This window comes from Osmerus eperlanus, chromosome 23 (assembly GCF_963692335.1).
Source record: "Osmerus eperlanus chromosome 23, fOsmEpe2.1, whole genome shotgun sequence".
NCBI lineage: Eukaryota > Metazoa > Chordata > Actinopteri > Osmeriformes > Osmeridae > Osmerus > Osmerus eperlanus.
In genome coordinates, this window is record NC_085040.1 from 11,084,426 (window position 1) to 11,105,968 (window position 21,543).

General features: G+C 42.5%; 20 non-coding genes across 20 annotated transcripts; all 20 read right to left on the reverse strand.

The window, feature by feature from the left end:
• Positions 1-1,499: 1,499 nt before the first annotated feature.
• trnar-ucg (transfer RNA arginine (anticodon UCG)) lies at positions 1,500-1,572 on the reverse strand. Its single transcript has one exon. It is a non-coding gene; the product is annotated as a tRNA-Arg (tRNA).
• A 314-nt stretch (positions 1,573-1,886) lies between these two features.
• On the reverse strand, positions 1,887-1,959 carry trnar-ucg (transfer RNA arginine (anticodon UCG)). Its single transcript has one exon. It is a non-coding gene; the product is annotated as a tRNA-Arg (tRNA).
• A 420-nt stretch (positions 1,960-2,379) lies between these two features.
• trnar-ucg (transfer RNA arginine (anticodon UCG)) lies at positions 2,380-2,452 on the reverse strand. The gene has a single exon. It is a non-coding gene; the product is annotated as a tRNA-Arg (tRNA).
• Positions 2,453-4,035: 1,583 nt separating this feature from the next.
• trnar-ucg (transfer RNA arginine (anticodon UCG)) lies at positions 4,036-4,108 on the reverse strand. Its single transcript has one exon. It is a non-coding gene; the product is annotated as a tRNA-Arg (tRNA).
• An 807-nt stretch (positions 4,109-4,915) lies between these two features.
• On the reverse strand, positions 4,916-4,988 carry trnar-ucg (transfer RNA arginine (anticodon UCG)). Its single transcript has one exon. It is a non-coding gene; the product is annotated as a tRNA-Arg (tRNA).
• A 783-nt stretch (positions 4,989-5,771) lies between these two features.
• trnar-ucg (transfer RNA arginine (anticodon UCG)) lies at positions 5,772-5,844 on the reverse strand. The gene has a single exon. It is a non-coding gene; the product is annotated as a tRNA-Arg (tRNA).
• Positions 5,845-6,547: 703 nt separating this feature from the next.
• trnar-ucg (transfer RNA arginine (anticodon UCG)) lies at positions 6,548-6,620 on the reverse strand. Its single transcript has one exon. It is a non-coding gene; the product is annotated as a tRNA-Arg (tRNA).
• A 314-nt stretch (positions 6,621-6,934) lies between these two features.
• Positions 6,935-7,007, reverse strand: trnar-ucg (transfer RNA arginine (anticodon UCG)). Its single transcript has one exon. It is a non-coding gene; the product is annotated as a tRNA-Arg (tRNA).
• Positions 7,008-7,427: 420 nt separating this feature from the next.
• Positions 7,428-7,500, reverse strand: trnar-ucg (transfer RNA arginine (anticodon UCG)). Its single transcript has one exon. It is a non-coding gene; the product is annotated as a tRNA-Arg (tRNA).
• Positions 7,501-9,082: 1,582 nt separating this feature from the next.
• Positions 9,083-9,155, reverse strand: trnar-ucg (transfer RNA arginine (anticodon UCG)). Its single transcript has one exon. It is a non-coding gene; the product is annotated as a tRNA-Arg (tRNA).
• A 2,824-nt stretch (positions 9,156-11,979) lies between these two features.
• trnar-ucg (transfer RNA arginine (anticodon UCG)) lies at positions 11,980-12,052 on the reverse strand. Its single transcript has one exon. It is a non-coding gene; the product is annotated as a tRNA-Arg (tRNA).
• Positions 12,053-12,366: 314 nt separating this feature from the next.
• On the reverse strand, positions 12,367-12,439 carry trnar-ucg (transfer RNA arginine (anticodon UCG)). The gene has a single exon. It is a non-coding gene; the product is annotated as a tRNA-Arg (tRNA).
• Positions 12,440-12,859: 420 nt separating this feature from the next.
• Positions 12,860-12,932, reverse strand: trnar-ucg (transfer RNA arginine (anticodon UCG)). The gene has a single exon. It is a non-coding gene; the product is annotated as a tRNA-Arg (tRNA).
• An 807-nt stretch (positions 12,933-13,739) lies between these two features.
• On the reverse strand, positions 13,740-13,812 carry trnar-ucg (transfer RNA arginine (anticodon UCG)). Its single transcript has one exon. It is a non-coding gene; the product is annotated as a tRNA-Arg (tRNA).
• Positions 13,813-15,675: 1,863 nt separating this feature from the next.
• On the reverse strand, positions 15,676-15,748 carry trnar-ucg (transfer RNA arginine (anticodon UCG)). The gene has a single exon. It is a non-coding gene; the product is annotated as a tRNA-Arg (tRNA).
• A 420-nt stretch (positions 15,749-16,168) lies between these two features.
• On the reverse strand, positions 16,169-16,241 carry trnar-ucg (transfer RNA arginine (anticodon UCG)). The gene has a single exon. It is a non-coding gene; the product is annotated as a tRNA-Arg (tRNA).
• Positions 16,242-17,048: 807 nt separating this feature from the next.
• trnar-ucg (transfer RNA arginine (anticodon UCG)) lies at positions 17,049-17,121 on the reverse strand. The gene has a single exon. It is a non-coding gene; the product is annotated as a tRNA-Arg (tRNA).
• A 314-nt stretch (positions 17,122-17,435) lies between these two features.
• Positions 17,436-17,508, reverse strand: trnar-ucg (transfer RNA arginine (anticodon UCG)). Its single transcript has one exon. It is a non-coding gene; the product is annotated as a tRNA-Arg (tRNA).
• A 314-nt stretch (positions 17,509-17,822) lies between these two features.
• On the reverse strand, positions 17,823-17,895 carry trnar-ucg (transfer RNA arginine (anticodon UCG)). The gene has a single exon. It is a non-coding gene; the product is annotated as a tRNA-Arg (tRNA).
• A 420-nt stretch (positions 17,896-18,315) lies between these two features.
• On the reverse strand, positions 18,316-18,388 carry trnar-ucg (transfer RNA arginine (anticodon UCG)). Its single transcript has one exon. It is a non-coding gene; the product is annotated as a tRNA-Arg (tRNA).
• Positions 18,389-21,543: the final 3,155 nt, after the last annotated feature.

Consider the following 21,543-nt stretch of genomic DNA (forward strand, 5'->3'; position numbering starts at 1 on the left):
TCCGTAACGACATGTATTCACTTCTTGCTGATCTAACCACACACACTTTGAGACAGACTGTTTCCTACAACATGTGAACAACTTTTTCCATCAAGCATCTTCGACAGCTCGACTGAAGTCGCGATCCATCAAGTTCAGATAAACACTTTGAGATGGCTTGATTCCAAAAACGAGAACAACTGATGGCTTTTAAAGTTCTTCAACAGCAATCAAGATCCATCATGCTGATGACAACCACGAAGGGACTCGAACCCTTAATCTTCTGATCCGAAGTCAGACACCTTATCCATTAGGCCTCGTGGTTTCTTGCTTAAGAATTAACCACAAACATTTTGAGATAGCTTGTTTCCAATTACAAGAACACCATTCCTTAATTAGGCATCTTCAACAGCTTGAGAGGAGTCAAGATGGATCTAGTTCAGAGAAAGGAACACAATTCTGTGGACAACCAGGAAGCGACTCTCAATCTTCTCACCATAAGCCAGACGCCTTATCCGTAACGACATGTATTCACTTTTTGCTAATTTAACCACACACACTTTGAGACAGACTGTTTCCTACAACATGGGAACAACTTTTTCCATCAAGCATCTTCGACAGCTCGACTGGAGTCGCGATCCATCAAGTTCAGATCAACACTTTGAGATGGCTTTTTTCCAAAAACGAGACCAACTTATGGCTTTTAAAGCTCTTCAACTGCAATCAAGATCCATCATGCTGATGACAACCACGAAGGGACTCGAACCCTTAATCTTCTGATCCTAAGACAGACGCCTTATCCATTAGGCCACATGGTCTCTTGCTTCAGAAGTAACCACAAACAATTTGAGATAGCTTGTTTCCAATTACGAGAACACTATTCCTTAAGTCAGACGCCTTATCCGTAACGACATGTATTCACTTCTTGCTGATCTAACCACACACACTTTGAGACAGACTTGTTTCCTACAACATGTGAACAACTTTTTCTATAAAGCACCTTCGACAGCTCAACTGGAGTCGCGATCCATCAGGTTCAGATAAACACTTTGAGATGGCTTGTTTCCAAAAACGAGAACAACTTATGGCTTTTAAAGCTCTTCAACAGCAATCAAGATCCATCATGCTGATGACAACCACGAAGGGACTCAAACCCTTAATCTTCGATTCGAAGTCAGACGCCTTATCCATTAGGCCACGTGGTCTCTTGCTTCAGAAGTAACCACAAACATTTTGAGATAGCTTGTTTCCAATTACAAGAACACTATTCCTTAAGTCAGACGCCTTATCCGTAACGACATGTATTCACTTCTTGCTGATCTAACCACACACACTTTGAGACAGACTTGTTTCCTACAACATGTGAACAACTTTTTCTATAAAGCACCTTCGATAGCTCAACTGGAGTCGCGATCCATCAAGTTCAGATCAACACTTTGAGATGGCTTGTTTCCAAAAACGAGAACAACTTATGGCTTTTAAAGCTCTTCAACAGCAATCAAGATCCATCATGCTGATGACAACCACGAAGGGACTCGAACCCTTAATCTTCTGATTCGAAGTCAGACGCCTTATCCATTAGGCCACGTGGTCTCTTGCTTCAGAAGTAACCACAAACATTTTGAGATAGCTTGTTTCCAATTACGAGAACACTATTCCTTAAGTCAGACGCCTTATCCGTAACGACATGTATTCACTTCTTGCTGATCTAACCACACACACTTTGAGACAGACTGTTTCCTACAACATGTGAACAACTTTTTCCATCAAGCATCTTCGACAGCTCGACTGAAGTCGCGATCCATCAAGTTCAGATAAACACTTTGAGATGGCTTGATTCCAAAAACGAGAACAACTGATGGCTTTTAAAGCTCTTCAACAGCAATCAAGATCCATCATGCTGATGACAACCACGAAGGGACTCGAACCCTTAATCTTCTGATTCGAAGTCAGACGCCTTATCCATTAGGCCACGTGGTCTCTTGCTTCAGAAGTAACCACAAACATTTTGAGATAGCTTGTTTCCAATTACGAGAACACCATTCCTTAATTAGGCATCTTCAACAGCTTGAGAGGAGTCAAGATGGATCTAGTTCAGAGAAAGGAACACAATTCTGTGGACAACCAGGAAGCGACTCTCAATCTTCTCACCATAAGCCAGACGCCTTATCCGTAACGACATGTATTCACTTCTTGCTAATTTAACCACACACACTTTGAGACAGACTGTTTCCTACAACATGGGAAGAACTTTTTCCATCAAGCATCTTCGACAGCTCGACTGGAGTCGCGATCCATCAAGTTCAGATCAACACTTTGAGATGGCTTGTTTCCAAAAACGAGAACAACTTATGGCTTTTAAAGCTCTTCAACAGCAATCAAGATCCATCATGCTGATGACAACCACGAAGGGACTCGAACCCTTAATCTTCTGATTCGAAGTCAGACGCCTTATCCATTAGGCCACGTGGTCTTTTGCTTCAGAAGTAACCACAAACATTTTGAGATAGCTTGTTTCCAATTACGAGAACACTATTCCTTAAGTCAGACGCCTTATCCGTAACGACATGTATTCACTTCTTGCTGATCTAACCACACACACTTTGAGACAGACTTGTTTCCTACAACATGTGAACAACTTTTTCCATCAAGCATCTTCGACAGCTCGACTGAAGTCGCGATCCATCAAGTTCAGATAAACACTTTGAGATGGCTTGATTCCAAAAACGAGAACAACTGATGGCTTTTAAAGTTCTTCAACAGCAATCAAGATCCATCATGCTGATGACAACCACGAAGGGACTCGAACCCTTAATCTTCTGATCCGAAGTCAGACACCTTATCCATTAGGCCTCGTGGTTTCTTGCTTAAGAATTAACCACAAACATTTTGAGATAGCTTGTTTCCAATTACAAGAACACCATTCCTTAATTAGGCATCTTCAACAGCTTGAGAGGAGTCAAGATGGATCTAGTTCAGAGAAAGGAACACAATTCTGTGGACAACCAGGAAGCGACTCTCAATCTTCTCACCATAAGCCAGACGCCTTATCCGTAACGACATGTATTCACTTTTTGCTAATTTAACCACACACACTTTGAGACAGACTGTTTCCTACAACATGGGAACAACTTTTTCCATCAAGCATCTTCGACAGCTCGACTGGAGTCGCGATCCATCAAGTTCAGATCAACACTTTGAGATGGCTTTTTTCCAAAAACGAGACCAACTTATGGCTTTTAAAGCTCTTCAACTGCAATCAAGATCCATCATGCTGATGACAACCACGAAGGGACTCGAACCCTTAATCTTCTGATCCTAAGACAGACGCCTTATCCATTAGGCCACATGGTCTCTTGCTTCAGAAGTAACCACAAACAATTTGAGATAGCTTGTTTCCAATTATGAGAACACTATTCCTTAAGTCAGACGCCTTATCCGTAACGACATGTATTCACTTCTTGCTGATCTAACCACACACACTTTGAGACAGACTTGTTTCCTACAACATGTGAACAACTTTTTCTATAAAGCACCTTCGACAGCTCAACTGGAGTCGCGATCCATCAGGTTCAGATAAACACTTTGAGATGGCTTGTTTCCAAAAACGAGAACAACTTATGGCTTTTAAAGCTCTTCAACAGCAATCAAGATCCATCATGCTGATGACAACCACGAAGGGACTCAAACCCTTAATCTTCGATTCGAAGTCAGACGCCTTATCCATTAGGCCACGTGGTCTCTTGCTTCAGAAGTAACCACAAACATTTTGAGATAGCTTGTTTCCAATTACAAGAACACTATTCCTTAAGTCAGACGCCTTATCCGTAACGACATGTATTCACTTCTTGCTGATCTAACCACACACACTTTGAGACAGACTTGTTTCCTACAACATGTGAACAACTTTTTCTATAAAGCACCTTCGACAGCTCGACTGGAGTTGCGATCCATCAAGTTCAGATAAACACTTTGAGATGGCTTTATTCCAAAAACGAGAACAACTTATGGCTTTTAAAGTTCTTCAACAGCAATCAAGATCCATCATGCTGATGACAACCACGAAGGGACTCGAACCCTTAATCTTCTGATTCGAAGTCAGACGCCTTATCCATTAGGCCACGTGGTCTCTTGCTTCAGAAGTAACCACAAACATTTTGAGATAGCTTGTTTCCAATTACGAGAACACTATTCCTTAAGTCAGACGCCTTATCCGTAACGACATGTATTCACTTCTTGCTGATCTAACCACACACACTTTGAGACAGACTGTTTCCTACAACATGTGAACAACTTTTTCCATCAAGCATCTTCGACAGCTCGACTGAAGTCGCGATCCATCAAGTTCAGATAAACACTTTGAGATGGCTTGATTCCAAAAACGAGAACAACTGATGGCTTTTAAAGTTCTTCAACAGCAATCAAGATCCATCATGCTGATGACAACCACGAAGGGACTCGAACCCTTAATCTTCTGATCCGAAGTCAGACACCTTATCCATTAGGCCTCGTGGTTTCTTGCTTAAGAATTAACCACAAACATTTTGAGATAGCTTGTTTCCAATTACAAGAACACCATTCCTTAATTAGGCATCTTCAACAGCTTGAGAGGAGTCAAGATGGATCTAGTTCAGAGAAAGGAACACAATTCTGTGGACAACCAGGAAGCGACTCTCAATCTTCTCACCATAAGCCAGACGCCTTATCCGTAACGACATGTATTCACTTCTTGCTAATTTAACCACACACACTTTGAGACAGACTGTTTCCTACAACATGGGAAGAACTTTTTCCATCAAGCATCTTCGACAGCTCGACTGGAGTCGCGATCCATCAAGTTCAGATCAACACTTTGAGATGGCTTGTTTCCAAAAACGAGAACAACTTATGGCTTTTAAAGCTCTTCAACAGCAATCAAGATCCATCATGCTGATGACAACTACAAAGGGACTCGAACCCTTAATCTTCTGATTCGAAGTCAGACGCCTTATCCATTAGGCCACGTGGTCTCTTGCTTCAGAAGTAACCACAAACATTTTGAGATAGCTTGTTTCCAATTACGAGAACACTATTCCTTAAGTCAGACGCCTTATCCGTAACGACATGTATTCACTTCTTGCTGATCTAACCACACACACTTTGAGACAGACTGTTTCCTACAACATGTGAACAACTTTTTCCATCAAGCATCTTCGACAGCTCGACTGAAGTCGCGATCCATCAAGTTCAGATAAACACTTTGAGATGGCTTGATTCCAAAAACGAGAACAACTGATGGCTTTTAAAGTTCTTCAACAGCAATCAAGATCCATCATGCTACCCTTAATCTTCTGATCCGAAGTCAGACACCTTATCCATTAGGCCTCGTGGTTTCTTGCTTAAGAATTAACCACAAACATTTTGAGATAGCTTGTTTCCAATTACAAGAACACCATTCCTTAATTAGGCATCTTCAACAGCTTGAGAGGAGTCAAGATGGATCTAGTTCAGAGAAAGGAACACAATTCTGTGGACAACCAGGAAGCGACTCTCAATCTTCTCACCATAAGCCAGACGCCTTATCCGTAACGACATGTATTCACTTTTTGCTAATTTAACCACACACACTTTGAGACAGACTGTTTCCTACAACATGGGAACAACTTTTTCCATCAAGCATCTTCGACAGCTCGACTGGAGTCGCGATCCATCAAGTTCAGATCAACACTTTGAGATGGCTTTTTTCCAAAAACGAGACCAACTTATGGCTTTTAAAGCTATTCAACTGCAATCAAGATCCATCATGCTGATGACAACCACGAAGGGACTCGAACCCTTAATCTTCTGATCCGAAGACAGACGCCTTATCCATTAGGCCACATGGTCTCTTGCTTCAGAAGTAACCACAAACAATTTGAGATAGCTTGTTTCCAATTACGAGAACACTATTCCTTAAGTCAGACGCCTTATCCGTAACGACATGTATTCACTTCTTGCTGATCTAACCACACACACTTTGAGACAGACTTGTTTCCTACAACATGTGAACAACTTTTTCTATAAAGCACCTTCGACAGCTCAACTGGAGTCGCGATCCATCAGGTTCAGATAAACACTTTGAGATGGCTTGTTTCCAAAAACGAGAACAAGTTATGGCTTTTAAAGCTCTTCAACAGCAATCAAGATCCATCATGCTGATGACAACCACGAAGGGACTCGAACCCTTAATCTTGTGATCCGAAGACAGACGCCTTATCCATTAGGCCACATGGTCTCTTGCTTCAGAAGTAACCACAAACAATTTGAGATAGCTTGTTTCCAATTACGAGAACACTATTCCTTAAGTCATACGCCTTATCCGTAACGACATGTATTCACTTCTTGCTGATCTAACCACACACACTTTGAGACAGACTTGTTTCCTACAACATGTGAACAACTTTTTCTATAAAGCACCTTCGATAGCTCAACTGGAGTCGCGATCCATCAAGTTCAGATCAACACTTTGAGATGGCTTGTTTCCAAAAACGAGAACAACTTATGGCTTTTAAAGCTCTTCAACAGCAATCAAGATCCATCATGCTGATGACAACCACGAAGGGACTCGAACCCTTAATCTTCTGATTCGAAGTCAGACGCCTTATCCATTAGGCCACGTGGTCTCTTGCTTCAGAAGTAACCACAAACATTTTGAGATAGCTTGTTTCCAATTACGAGAACACTATTCCTTAAGTCAGACGCCTTATCCGTAACGACATGTATTCACTTCTTGCTGATCTAACCACACACACTTTGAGACAGACTGTTTCCTACAACATGTGAACAACTTTTTCCATCAAGCATCTTCGACAGCTCGACTGAAGTCGCGATCCATCAAGTTCAGATAAACACTTTGAGATGGCTTGATTCCAAAAACGAGAACAACTGATGGCTTTTAAAGCTCTTCAACAGCAATCAAGATCCATCATGCTGATGACAACCACGAAGGGACTCGAACCCTTAATCTTCTGATTCGAAGTCAGACGCCTTATCCATTAGGCCACGTGGTCTCTTGCTTCAGAAGTAACCACAAACATTTTGAGATAGCTTGTTTCCAATTACGAGAACACCATTCCTTAATTAGGCATCTTCAACAGCTTGAGAGGAGTCAAGATGGATCTAGTTCAGAGAAAGGAACACAATTCTGTGGACAACCAGGAAGCGACTCTCAATCTTCTCACCATAAGCCAGACGCCTTATCCGTAACGACATGTATTCACTTCTTGCTAATTTAACCACACACACTTTGAGACAGACTGTTTCCTACAACATGGGAAGAACTTTTTCCATCAAGCATCTTCGACAGCTCGACTGGAGTCGCGATCCATCAAGTTCAGATCAACACTTTGAGATGGCTTGTTTCCAAAAACGAGAACAACTTATGGCTTTTAAAGCTCTTCAACAGCAATCAAGATCCATCATGCTGATGACAACCACGAAGGGACTCGAACCCTTAATCTTCTGATTCGAAGTCAGACGCCTTATCCATTAGGCCACGTGGTCTCTTGCTTCAGAAGTAACCACAAACATTTTGAGATAGCTTGTTTCCAATTACGAGAACACTATTCCTTAAGTCAGACGCCTTATCCGTAACGACATGTATTCACTTCTTGCTGATCTAACCACACACACTTTGAGACAGACTGTTTCCTACAACATGTGAACAACTTTTTCCATCAAGCATCTTCGACAGCTCGACTGAAGTCGCGATCCATCAAGTTCAGATAAACACTTTGAGATGGCTTGATTCCAAAAACGAGAACAACTGATGGCTTTTAAAGTTCTTCAACAGCAATCAAGATCCATCATGCTGATGACAACCACGAAGGGACTCGAACCCTTAATCTTCTGATCCGAAGTCAGACACCTTATCCATTAGGCCTCGTGGTTTCTTGCTTAAGAATTAACCACAAACATTTTGAGATAGCTTGTTTCCAATTACAAGAACACCATTCCTTAATTAGGCATCTTCAACAGCTTGAGAGGAGTCAAGATGGATCTAGTTCAGAGAAAGGAACACAATTCTGTGGACAACCAGGAAGCGACTCTCAATCTTCTCACCATAAGCCAGACGCCTTATCCGTAACGACATGTATTCACTTTTTGCTAATTTAACCACACACACTTTGAGACAGACTGTTTCCTACAACATGGGAACAACTTTTTCCATCAAGCATCTTCGACAGCTCGACTGGAGTCGCGATCCATCAAGTTCAGATCAACACTTTGAGATGGCTTTTTTCCAAAAACGAGACCAACTTATGGCTTTTAAAGCTCTTCAACTGCAATCAAGATCCATCATGCTGATGACAACCACGAAGGGACTCGAACCCTTAATCTTCTGATCCTAAGACAGACGCCTTATCCATTAGGCCACATGGTCTCTTGCTTCAGAAGTAACCACAAACAATTTGAGATAGCTTGTTTCCAATTATGAGAACACTATTCCTTAAGTCAGACGCCTTATCCGTAACGACATGTATTCACTTCTTGCTGATCTAACCACACACACTTTGAGACAGACTTGTTTCCTACAACATGTGAACAACTTTTTCTATAAAGCACCTTCGACAGCTCAACTGGAGTCGCGATCCATCAGGTTCAGATAAACACTTTGAGATGGCTTGTTTCCAAAAACGAGAACAATTTATGGCTTTTAAAGCTCTTCAACAGCAATCAAGATCCATCATGCTGATGACAACCACGAAGGGACTCAAACCCTTAATCTTCGATTCGAAGTCAGACGCCTTATCCATTAGGCCACGTGGTCTCTTGCTTCAGAAGTAACCACAAACATTTTGAGATAGCTTGTTTCCAATTACAAGAACACTATTCCTTAAGTCAGACGCCTTATCCGTAACGACATGTATTCACTTCTTGTTGATCTAACCACACACACTTTGAGACAGACTTGTTTCCTACAACATGTGAACAACTTTTTCTATAAAGCACCTTCGACAGCTCGACTGGAGTTGCGATCCATCAAGTTCAGATAAACACTTTGAGATGGCTTTATTCCAAAAACGAGAACAACTTATGGCTTTTAAAGTTCTTCAACAGCAATCAAGATCCATCATGCTGATGACAACCACGAAGGGACTCGAACCCTTAATCTTCTGATTCGAAGTCAGACGCCTTATCCATTAGGCCACGTGGTCTCTTGCTTCAGAAGTAACCACAAACATTTTGAGATAGCTTGTTTCCAATTACGAGAACACTATTCCTTAAGTCAGACGCCTTATCCGTAACGACATGTATTCACTTCTTGCTGATCTAACCACACACACTTTGAGACAGACTGTTTCCTACAACATGTGAACAACTTTTTCCATCAAGCATCTTCGACAGCTCGACTGAAGTCGCGATCCATCAAGTTCAGATAAACACTTTGAGATGGCTTGATTACAAAAACGAGAACAACTGATGGCTTTTAAAGTTCTTCAACAGCAATCAAGATCCATCATGCTGATGACAACCACGAAGGGACTCGAACCCTTAATCTTCTGATCCGAAGTCAGACACCTTATCAATTAGGCCTCGTGGTTTCTTGCTTAAGAATTAACCACAAACATTTTGAGATAGCTTGTTTCCAATTACAAGAACACCATTCCTTAATTAGGCATCTTCAACAGCTTGAGAGGAGTCAAGATGGATCTAGTTCAGAGAAAGGAACACAATTCTGTGGACAACCAGGAAGCGACTCTCAATCTTCTCACCATAAGCCAGACGCCTTATCCGCAACGACATGTATTCACTTCTTGCTAATTTAACCACACACACTTTGAGACAGACTGTTTCCTACAACATGGGAAGAACTTTTTCCATCAAGCATCTTCGACAGCTCGACTGGAGTCGCGATCCATCAAGTTCAGATCAACACTTTGAGATGGCTTGTTTCCAAAAACGAGAACAACTTATGGCTTTTAAAGCTCTTCAACAGCAATCAAGATCCATCATGCTGATGACAACTACAAAGGGACTCAAACCCTTAATCTTCTGATTCGAAGTCAGACGCCTTATCCATTAGGCCACGTGGTCTCTTGCTTCAGAAGTAACCACAAACATTTTGAGATAGCTTGTTTCCAATTACGAGAACACTATTCCTTAAGTCAGACGCCTTATCCGTAACGACATGTATTCACTTCTTGCTGATCTAACCACACACACTTTGAGACAGACTGTTTCCTACAACATGTGAACAACTTTTTCCATCAAGCATCTTCGACAGCTCGACTGAAGTCGCGATCCATCAAGTTCAGATAAACACTTTGAGATGGCTTGATTCCAAAAACGAGAACAACTGATGGCTTTTAAAGTTCTTCAACAGCAATCAAGATCCATCATGCTACCCTTAATCTTCTGATCCGAAGTCAGACACCTTATCCATTAGGCCTCGTGGTTTCTTGCTTAAGAATTAACCACAAACATTTTGAGATAGCTTGTTTCCAATTACAAGAACACCATTCCTTAATTAGGCATCTTCAACAGCTTGAGAGGAGTCAAGATGGATCTAGTTCAGAGAAAGGAACACAATTCTGTGGACAACCAGGAAGCGACTCTCAATCTTCTCACCATAAGCCAGACGCCTTATCCGTAACGACATGTATTCACTTTTTGCTAATTTAACCACACACACTTTGAGACAGACTGTTTCCTACAACATGGGAACAACTTTTTCCATCAAGCATCTTCGACAGCTCGACTGGAGTCGCGATCCATCAAGTTCAGATCAACACTTTGAGATGGCTTTTTTCCAAAAACGAGACCAACTTATGGCTTTTAAAGCTATTCAACTGCAATCAAGATCCATCATGCTGATGACAACCACGAAGGGACTCGAACCCTTAATCTTGTGATCCGAAGACAGACGCCTTATCCATTAGTCCACATGGTCTCTTGCTTCAGAAGTAACCACAAACAATTTGAGATAGCTTGTTTCCAATTACGAGAACACTATTCCTTAAGTCAGACGCCTTATCCGTAACGACATGTATTCACTTCTTGCTGATCTAACCACACACACTTTGAGACAGACTTGTTTCCTACAACATGTGAACAACTTTTTCTATAAAGCACCTTCGACAGCTCAACTGGAGTCGCGATCCATCAGGTTCAGATAAACACTTTGAGATGGCTTGTTTCCAAAAACGAGAACAACTTATGGCTTTTAAAGCTCTTCAACAGCAATCAAGATCCATCATGCTGATGACAACCACGAAGGGACTCAAACCCTTAATCTTCGATTCGAAGTCAGACGCCTTATCCATTAGGTCACGTGGTCTCTTGCTTCAGAAGTAACCACAAACATTTTGAGATAGCTTGTTTCCAATTACAAGAACACTATTCCTTAAGTCAGACGCCTTATCCGTAACGACATGTATTCACTTCTTGCTGATCTAACCACACACACTTTGAGACAGACTTGTTTCCTACAACATGTGAACAACTTTTTCTATAAAGCACCTTCGATAGCTCAACTGGAGTCGCGATCCATCAGGTTCAGATAAACATTTTGAGATGGCTTGTTTCCAAAAACGAGAACAACTTATGGCTTTTAAAGCTCTTCAACAGCAATCAAGATCCATCATGCTGATGACAACCACGAAGGGACTCAAACCCTTAATCTTCGATTCGAAGTCAGACGCCTTATCCATTAGGCCACGTGGTCTCTTGCTTCAGAAGTAACCACAAACATTTTGAGATAGCTTGTTTCCAATTACAAGAACACTATTCCTTAAGTCAGACGCCTTATCCGTAACGACATGTATTCACTTCTTGCTGATGTAACCACACACACTTTGAGACAGACTGTTTCCTACAACATGTGAACAACTTTTTCCATCAAGCATCTTCGAGAGCTCGACTGGAGTCGCGATCCATCAAGTTCAGATAAACACTTTGAGATTGCTTGATTCCAAAAACGAGAACAACTTATGGCTTTTAAAGCTCTTCAACAGCAATCAAGATCCATCATGCTGATGACAACCACGAAGGGACTCGAACCCTTAATCTTCTGATTCGAAGTAAGACGCCTTATCCATTAGGCCACGTGGTCTCTTGCTTCAGAAGTAACCACAAACATTTTGAGATAGCTTGTTTCCAATTACGAGAACACTATTCCTTAAGTCAGACGCCTTATCCGTAACGACATGTATTCACTTCTTGCTGATCTAACCACACACACTTTGAGACAGACTGTTTCCTACAACATGTGAACAACTTTTTCCATCAAGCATCTTCGACAGCTCGACTGGAGTTGCGATCCATCAAGTTCAGATAAACACTTTGAGATGGCTTTATTCCAAAAACGAGAACAACTTATGGCTTTTAAAGTTCTTCAACAGCAATCAAGATCCATCATGCTGATGACAACCACGAAGGGACTCGAACCCTTAATCTTCTGATTCGAAGTCAGACGCCTTACCCATTAGGCCACGTGGTCTCTTGCTTCAGAAGTAACCACAAACATTTTGAGATAGCTTGTTTCCAATTACAAGAACACCATTCCTTAATTAGGCATCTTCAACAGCTTGAGAGGAATCAAGACGGACCCAGTTCAGAGAAAGGAACACAATTCTGTGGACAACGAGGAAGCGACTCTCAATCTTCTCACCATAAGTCAGACGCCTTATCCGTAACGACATGTATTCACTTCTTGCTAATTTAACCACACACACTTTGAGACAGACTGTTTCCTACAACATGGGAACAACTTTTTCCATCAAGCATCTTCGACAGCTCGACTGGAGTCGCGATCCATCAAGTTCAGATCAACACTTTGAGATGGCTTGTTTCCAAAAACGAGAACAACTTATGGCTTTTAAAGCTCTTCAACAGCAATCAAGATCCATCATGCTGATGATAACCACGAAGGGACTCGAACCCTTAATCTTCTGATTCGAAGTCAGACGCCTTATCCATTAGGCCTCGTGGTTTCTTGCTTAAGAATTAACCACAAACATTTTGAGATAGCTTGTTTCCAATTACGAGAACACTATTCCTTAAGTCAGACGCCTTATCCGTAACGACATGTATTCACTTCTTGCTGATCTAACCACACACACTTTGAGACAGACTGTTTCCTACAACATGTGAACAACTTTTTCCATCAAGCATCTTCGACAGCTCGACTGAAGTCGCGATCCATCAAGTTCAGATAAACACTTTGAGATGGCTTGATTCCAAAAACGAGAACAACTGATGGCTTTTAAAGTTCTTCAACAGCAATCAAGATCCATCATGCTGATGACAACCACGAAGGGACTCGAACCCTTAATCTTCTGAACCGAAGTCAGACACCTTATCCATTAGGCCTCGTGGTTTCTTGCTTAAGAATTAACCACAAACATTTTGAGATAGCTTGTTTCCAATTACAAGAACACCATTCCTTAATTAGGCATCTTCAACAGCTTGAGAGGAGTCAAGATGGATCTAGTTCAGAGAAAGGAACACAATTCTGTGGACAACCAGGAAGCGACTCTCAATCTTCTCACCATAAGCCAGACGCCTTATCCGTAACGACATGTATTCACTTCTTGCTAATTTAACCACACACACTTTGAGACAGACTGTTTCCTACAACATGTGAACAACTTTTTCCATCAAGCATCTTCGACAGCTCGACTGAAGTCGCGATCCATCAAGTTCAGATAAACACTTTGAGATGGCTTTTTTCCAAAAACGAGACCAACTTATGGCTTTTAAAGCTATTCAACTGCAATCAAGATCCATCATGCTGATGACAACCACGAAGGGACTCGAACCCTTAATCTTCTGATCCGAAGACAGACGCCTTATCCATTAGGCCACATGGTCTCTTGCTTCAGAAGTAACCACAAACAATTTGAGATAGCTTGTTTCCAATTACGAGAACACTATTCCTTAAGTCAGACGCCTTATCCGTAACGACATGTATTCACTTCTTGCTGATCTAACCACACACACTTTGAGACAGACTTGTTTCCTACAACATGTGAACAACTTTTTCTATAAAGCACCTTCGACAGCTCAACTGGAGTCGCGATCCATCAGGTTCAGATAAACACTTTGAGATGGCTTGTTTCCAAAAACGAGAACAAGTTATGGCTTTTAAAGCTCTTCAACAGCAATCAAGATCCATCATGCTGATGACAACCACGAAGGGACTCGAACCCTTAATCTTGTGATCCGAAGACAGACGCCTTATCCATTAGGCCACATGGTCTCTTGCTTCAGAAGTAACCACAAACAATTTGAGATAGCTTGTTTCCAATTACGAGAACACTATTCCTTAAGTCAGACGCCTTATCCGTAACGACATGTATTCACTTCTTGCTGATCTAACCACACACACTTTGAGACAGACTTGTTTCCTACAACATGTGAACAACTTTTTCTATAAAGCACCTTCGACAGCTCAACTGGAGTCGCGATCCATCAGGTTCAGATAAACACTTTGAGATGGCTTGTTTCCAAAAACGAGAACAACTTATGGCTTTTAAAGCTCTTCAACAGCAATCAAGATCCATCATGCTGATGACAACCACGAAGGGACTCAAACCCTTAATCTTCGATTCGAAGTCAGACGCCTTATCCATTAGGTCACGTGGTCTCTTGCTTCAGAAGTAACCACAAACATTTTGAGATAGCTTGTTTCCAATTACAAGAACACTATTCCTTAAGTCAGACGCCTTATCCGTAACGACATGTATTCACTTCTTGCTGATCTAACCACACACACTTTGAGACAGACTTGTTTCCTACAACATGTGAACAACTTTTTCTATAAAGCACCTTCGATAGCTCAACTGGAGTCGCGATCCATCAGGTTCAGATAAACACTTTGAGATGGCTTGTTTCCAAAAACGAGAACAACTTATGGCTTTTAAAGCTCTTCAACAGCAATCAAGATCCATCATGCTGATGACAACCACGAAGGGACTCAAACCCTTAATCTTCGATTCGAAGTCAGACGCCTTATCCATTAGGCCACGTGGTCTCTTGCTTCAGAAGTAACCACAAACATTTTGAGATAGCTTGTTTCCAATTACAAGAACACTATTCCTTAAGTCAGACGCCTTATCCGTAACGACATGTATTCACTTCTTGCTGATGTAACCACACACACTTTGAGACAGACTGTTTCCTACAACATGTGAACAACTTTTTCCATCAAGCATCTTCGAGAGCTCGACTGGAGTCGCGATCCATCAAGTTCAGATAAACACTTTGAGATGGCTTGATTCCAAAAACGAGAACAACTTATGGCTTTTAAAGCTCTTCAACAGCAATCAAGATCCATCATGCTGATGACAACCACGAAGGGACTCGAACCCTTAATCTTCTGATTCGAAGTAAGACGCCTTATCCATTAGGCCACATGGTCTCTTGCTTCAGAAGTAACCACAAACATTTTGAGATAGCTTGTTTCCAATTACGAGAACACTATTCCTTAAGTCAGACGCCTTATCCGTAACGACATGTATTCACTTCTTGCTGATCTAACCACACACACTTTGAGACAGACTGTTTCCTACAACATGTGAACAACTTTTTCCATCAAGCATCTTCGACAGCTCGACTGGAGTTGCGATCCATCAAGTTCAGATAAACACTTTGAGATGGCTTTATTCCAAAAACGAGAACAACTTATGGCTTTTAAAGTTCTTCAACAGCAATCAAGATCCATCATGCTGATGACAACCACGAAGGGACTCGAACCCTTAATCTTCTGATTCGAAGTCAGACGCCTTACCCATTAGGCCACGTGGTCTCTTGCTTCAGAAGTAACCACAAACATTTTGAGATAGCTTGTTTCCAATTACAAGAACACCATTCCTTAATTAGGCATCTTCAACAGCTTGAGAGGAATCAAGACGGACCCAGTTCAGAGAAAGGAACACAATTCTGTGGACAACGAGGAAGCGACTCTCAATCTTCTCACCATAAGTCAGACGCCTTATCCGTAACGACATGTATTCACTTCTTGCTAATTTAACCACACACACTTTGAGACAGACTGTTTCCTACAACATGGGAACAACTTTTTCCATCAAGCATCTTCGACAGCTCGACTGGAGTCGCGATCCATCAAGTTCAGATCAACACTTTGAGATGGCTTGTTTCCAAAAACGAGAACAACTTATGGCTTTTAAAGCTCTTCAACAGCAATCAAGATCCATCATGCTGATGATAACCACGAAGGGACTCGAACCCTTAATCTTCTGATTCGAAGTCAGACGCCTTATCCATTAGGCCTCGTGGTTTCTTGCTTAAGAATTAACCACAAACATTTTGAGATAGCTTGTTTCCAATTACGAGAACACTATTCCTTAAGTCAGACGCCTTATCCGTAACGACATGTATTCACTTCTTGCTGATCTAACCACACACACTTTGAGACAGACTGTTTCCTACAACATGTGAACAACTTTTTCCATCAAGCATCTTCGACAGCTCGACTGAAGTCGCGATCCATCAAGTTCAGATAAACACTTTGAGATGGCTTGATTCCAAAAACGAGAACAACTGATGGCTTTTAAAGTTCTTCAACAGCAATCAAGATCCATCATGCTGATGACAACCACGAAGGGACTCGAACCCTTAATCTTCTGAACCGAAGTCAGACACCTTATCCATTAGGCCTCGTGGTTTCTTGCTTAAGAATTAACCACAAACATTTTGAGATAGCTTGTTTCCAATTACAAGAACACCATTCCTTAATTAGGCATCTTCAACAGCTTGAGAGGAGTCAAGATGGATCTAGTTCAGAGAAAGGAACACAATTCTGTGGACAACCAGGAAGCGACTCTCAATCTTCTCACCATAAGCCAGACGCCTTATCCGTAACGACATGTATTCACTTCTTGCTAATTTAACCACACACACTTTGAGACAGACTGTTTCCTACAACATGTGAACAACTTTTTCCATCAAGCATCTTCGACAGCTCGACTGAAGTCGCGATCCATCAAGTTCAGATAAACACTTTGAGATGGCTTGATTCCAAAAACGAGAACAACTTATGGCTTTTAAAGCTCTTCAACAGCAATCAAGATCCATCATGCTGATGACAACCACGAAGGGACTCGAAGCCTTAATCTTCTGATTCGAAGTCAGACGCCTTATCCATTAGGCCACGTGGTCTCTTGCTTCAGAAGTAACCACAAACATTTTGAGATAGCTTGTTTCCAATTACGAGAACACTATTCCTTAAGTCAGACGCCTTATCCGTAACGACATGTATTCACTTCTTGCTGATCTAACCACACACACTTTGAGACAGACTGTTTCCTACAACATGTGACCAACTTTTTCCATCAAGCATCTTCGACAGCTCGACTGGAGTTGCGATCCATCAAGTTCAGATAAACACTTTGAGATGGCTTTATTCCAAAAACGAGAACAACTTATGGCTTTTAAAGTTCTTCAACAGCAATCAAGATCTATCATGCTGATGACAACCACGAAGGGACTCGAACCCTTAATCTTCTGATTCGAAGTCAGACGCCTTATCCATTAGGCCACGTGGTCTCTTGCATCAGAAGTAACCACAAACATTTTGAGATAGCTTGTTTCCAATTACGAGAACACTATTCCTTAAGTCAGACGCCTTATCCGTAACGACATGTATTCACTTCTTGCTGATCTAACCACACACACTTTGAGACAGACTGTTTCCTACAACATGTGAACAACTTTTTCCATCAAGCATCTTCGACAGCTCGACTGGAGTTGCGATCCATCAAGTTCAGATAAACACTTTGAGATGGCTTTATTCCAAAAACGAGAACAACTTATGGCTTTTAAAGTTCTTCAACAGCAATCAAGATCCATCATGCTGATGACAACCACGAAGGGACTCGAACCCTTAATCTTCTGATTCGAAGTCAGACGCCTTACCCATTAGGCCACGTGGTCTCTTGCTTCAGAAGTAACCACAAACATTTTGAGATAGCTTGTTTCCAATTACAAGAACACCATTCCTTAATTAGGCATCTTCAACAGCTTGAGAGGAATCAAGACGGACCCAGTTCAGAGAAAGGAACACAATTCTGTGGACAACGAGGAAGCGACTCTCAATCTTCTCACCATAAGTCAGACGCCTTATCCGTAACGACATGTATTCACTTCTTGCTAATTTAACCACACACACTTTGAGACAGACTGTTTCCTACAACATGGGAACAACTTTTTCCATCAAGCATCTTCGACAGCTCGACTGGAGTCGCGATCCATCAAGTTCAGATCAACACTTTGAGATGGCTTGTTTCCAAAAACGAGAACAACTTATGGCTTTTAAAGCTCTTCAACAGCAATCAAGATCCATCATGCTGATGATAACCACGAAGGGACTCGAACCCTTAATCTTCTGATTCGAAGTCAGACGCCTTATCCATTAGGCCTCGTGGTTTCTTGCTTAAGAATTAACCACAAACATTTTGAGATAGCTTGTTTCCAATTACGAGAACACTATTCCTTAAGTCAGACGCCTTATCCGTAACGACATGTATTCACTTCTTGCTGATCTAACCACACACACTTTGAGACAGACTGTTTCCTACAACATGTGAACAACTTTTTCCATCAAGCATCTTCGACAGCTCGACTGAAGTCGCGATCCATCAAGTTCAGATAAACACTTTGAGATGGCTTGATTCCAAAAACGAGAACAACTGATGGCTTTTAAAGTTCTTCAACAGCAATCAAGATCCATCATGCTGATGACAACCACGAAGGGACTCGAACCCTTAATCTTCTGAACCGAAGTCAGACACCTTATCCATTAGGCCTCGTGGTTTCTTGCTTAAGAATTAACCACAAACATTTTGAGATAGCTTGTTTCCAATTACAAGAACACCATTCCTTAACCCTCACGCTCTCCTCATTGTCTATGCAGCCTGAACTTATCCTTCGCGCTGTCTCCGGGTCATTGTGACCCACAGCGTTGCATATTACGCCACCTTCGCGCTGTCTCGGGGGTCGTTGTGACCCACAGCGTTGCATATTACGCCACCTTCGCGCTGTCTCGGGGGTCGTTGTGACCCACAGCGTTGCATATTACGCCACCTTCGCGCTGTCTCGGGGGTCGTTGTGACCCACAGCGTTGTATATTACGCAGAAGACCGCTGTGGGTCACAAGGAACCGGAGACAGTGCGGGGTCTCGTAATAGACAACACAGACGTTGCCGTGTCTAACAAAAAGGCAGAGACAGCGCAATAAACAAGTATCTCTCTGGTGGTCTAGTGGCAAGACTGTGGGGCTTTCAGCTCCGTGGCCTGGGTTCGCTTCACAGTCAGGGCAAATGTGATTTCATTTTTATTTAGACGGATAGTGTTTCACTTCACTATTTTTGTATTACAAAAGGTTGTCAGCACGAGGGTGGCGTAACAGACTAGGTATGGTGAGTCACAGCGCAGACTAGGATACAGCGCGAGAGTGTACTAATAGGCTAGGCGGACAAGGCTAGAAATAAAAGGGTTCACTTTATTTTAATTTTTTTTTTTTATTATGAAAAAGTTGTCACAACGTCAGTTTGCTTCACCACGACCCCGAAACGGCACGAGAGTGGCGTCGTAGACTAGGAAGACAACGCGAGGAATAAAAACAAATGTTTCACTTTATTTTTTTTTTGTATCATGAAAAGTTGTCACACCACGCATGACACCGTGCTTCACAACGACCCGCAGACAGCACTAGGGGTAAAAACCTCCAGCCCGCCGTCCTGATACATCATCTATCCCTCACGCTCTCCTCATTGTCTATGCAGCCTGAACTTATCCTTCGCGCTGTCTCGGGGGTCGTTGTGACCCACAGCGTTGCATATTACGCCACCTTCGCGCTGTCTCGGGGGTCGTTGTGACCCACAGCGTTGCATATTACGCCACCTTCGCGCTGTCTCGGGGGTCGTTGTGACCCACAGCGTTGTATATTACGCAGAAGACCGCTGTGGGTCACAAGGAACCGGAGACAGTGCGGGGTCTCGTAATAGACAACACAGACGTTGCCGTGTCTAACAAAATGGCAGAGACAGCGCAATAAACAAGTATCTCTCTGGTGGTCTAGTGGCAAGACTGTGGGGCTTTCAGCTCCGTGGCCTGGGTTCGCTTCACAGTCAGGGCAAATGTGATTTCATTTTTATTTAGACGGATAGTGTTTCACTTCACTATTTTTGTATTACAAAAGGTTGTCAGCACGAGGGTGGCGTAACAGACTAGGTATGGTGAGTCACAGCGCAGACTAGGATACAGCGCGAGAGTGTACTAATAGGCTAGGCGGACAAGGCTAGAAATAAAAGGGTTCACTTTATTTTAATTTTTTTTTTTATTATGAAAAAGTTGTCACAACGTCAGTTTGCTTCACCACGACCCCGAAACGGCACGAGAGTGGCGTCGTAGACTAGGAAGACAACGCGAGGAATAAAAACAAATGTTTCACTTTATTTTTTTTTTGTATCATGAAAAGTTGTCACACCACGCATGACACCGTGCTTCACAACGACCCGCAGACAGCACTAGGGGTAAAACCTCCAGCCCGCCGTCCTGATACATCATCTATCCCTCACGCTCTCCTCATTGTCTATGCAGCCTGAACTTATCCTTCGCGCTGTCTCGGGGGTCGTTGTGACCCACAGCGTTGCATATTACGCCACCTTCGCGCTGTCTCGGGGGTCGTTGTGACCCACAGCGTTGCATATTACGCCACCTTCGCGCTGTCTCGGGGGTCGTTGTGACCCACAGCGTTGTATATTACGCAGAAGACCGCTGTGGGTCACAAGGAACCGGAGACAGTGCGGGGTCTCGTAATAGACAACACAGACGTTGCCGTGTCTAACAAAAAGGCAGAGACAGCGCAATAAACAAGTATCTCTCTGGTGGTCTAGTGGCAAGACTGTGGGGCTTTCAGCTCCGTGGCCTGGGTTCGCTTCACAGTCAGGGCAAATGTGATTTCATTTTTATTTAGACGGATAGTGTTTCACTTCACTATTTTTGTATTACAAAAGGTTGTCAGCACGAGGGTGGCGTAACAGACTAGGTATGGTGAGTCACAGCGCAGACTAGGATACAGCGCGAGAGTGTACTAATAGGCTAGGCGGACAAGGCTAGAAATAAAAGGGTTCACTTTATTTTAATTTTTTTTTTTATTATGAAAAAGTTGTCACAACGTCAGTTTGCTTCACCACGACCCCGAAACGGCACGAGAGTGGCGTCGTAGACTAGGAAGACAACGCGAGGAATAAAAACAAATGTTTCACTTTATTTTTTTTTTGTATCATGAAAAGTTGTCACACCACGCATGACACCGTGCTTCACAACGACCCGCAGACAGCACTAGGGGTAAAACCTCCAGCCCGCCGTCCTGATACATCATCTATCCCTCACGCTCTCCTCATTGTCTATGCAGCCTGAACTTATCCTTCGCGCTGTCTCGGGGGTCGTTGTGACCCACAGCGTTGCATATTACGCCACCTTCGCGCTGTCTCGGGGGTCGTTGTGACCCACAGCGTTGCATATTACGCCACCTTCGCGCTGTCTCGGGGGTCGTTGTGACCCACAGCGTTGTATATT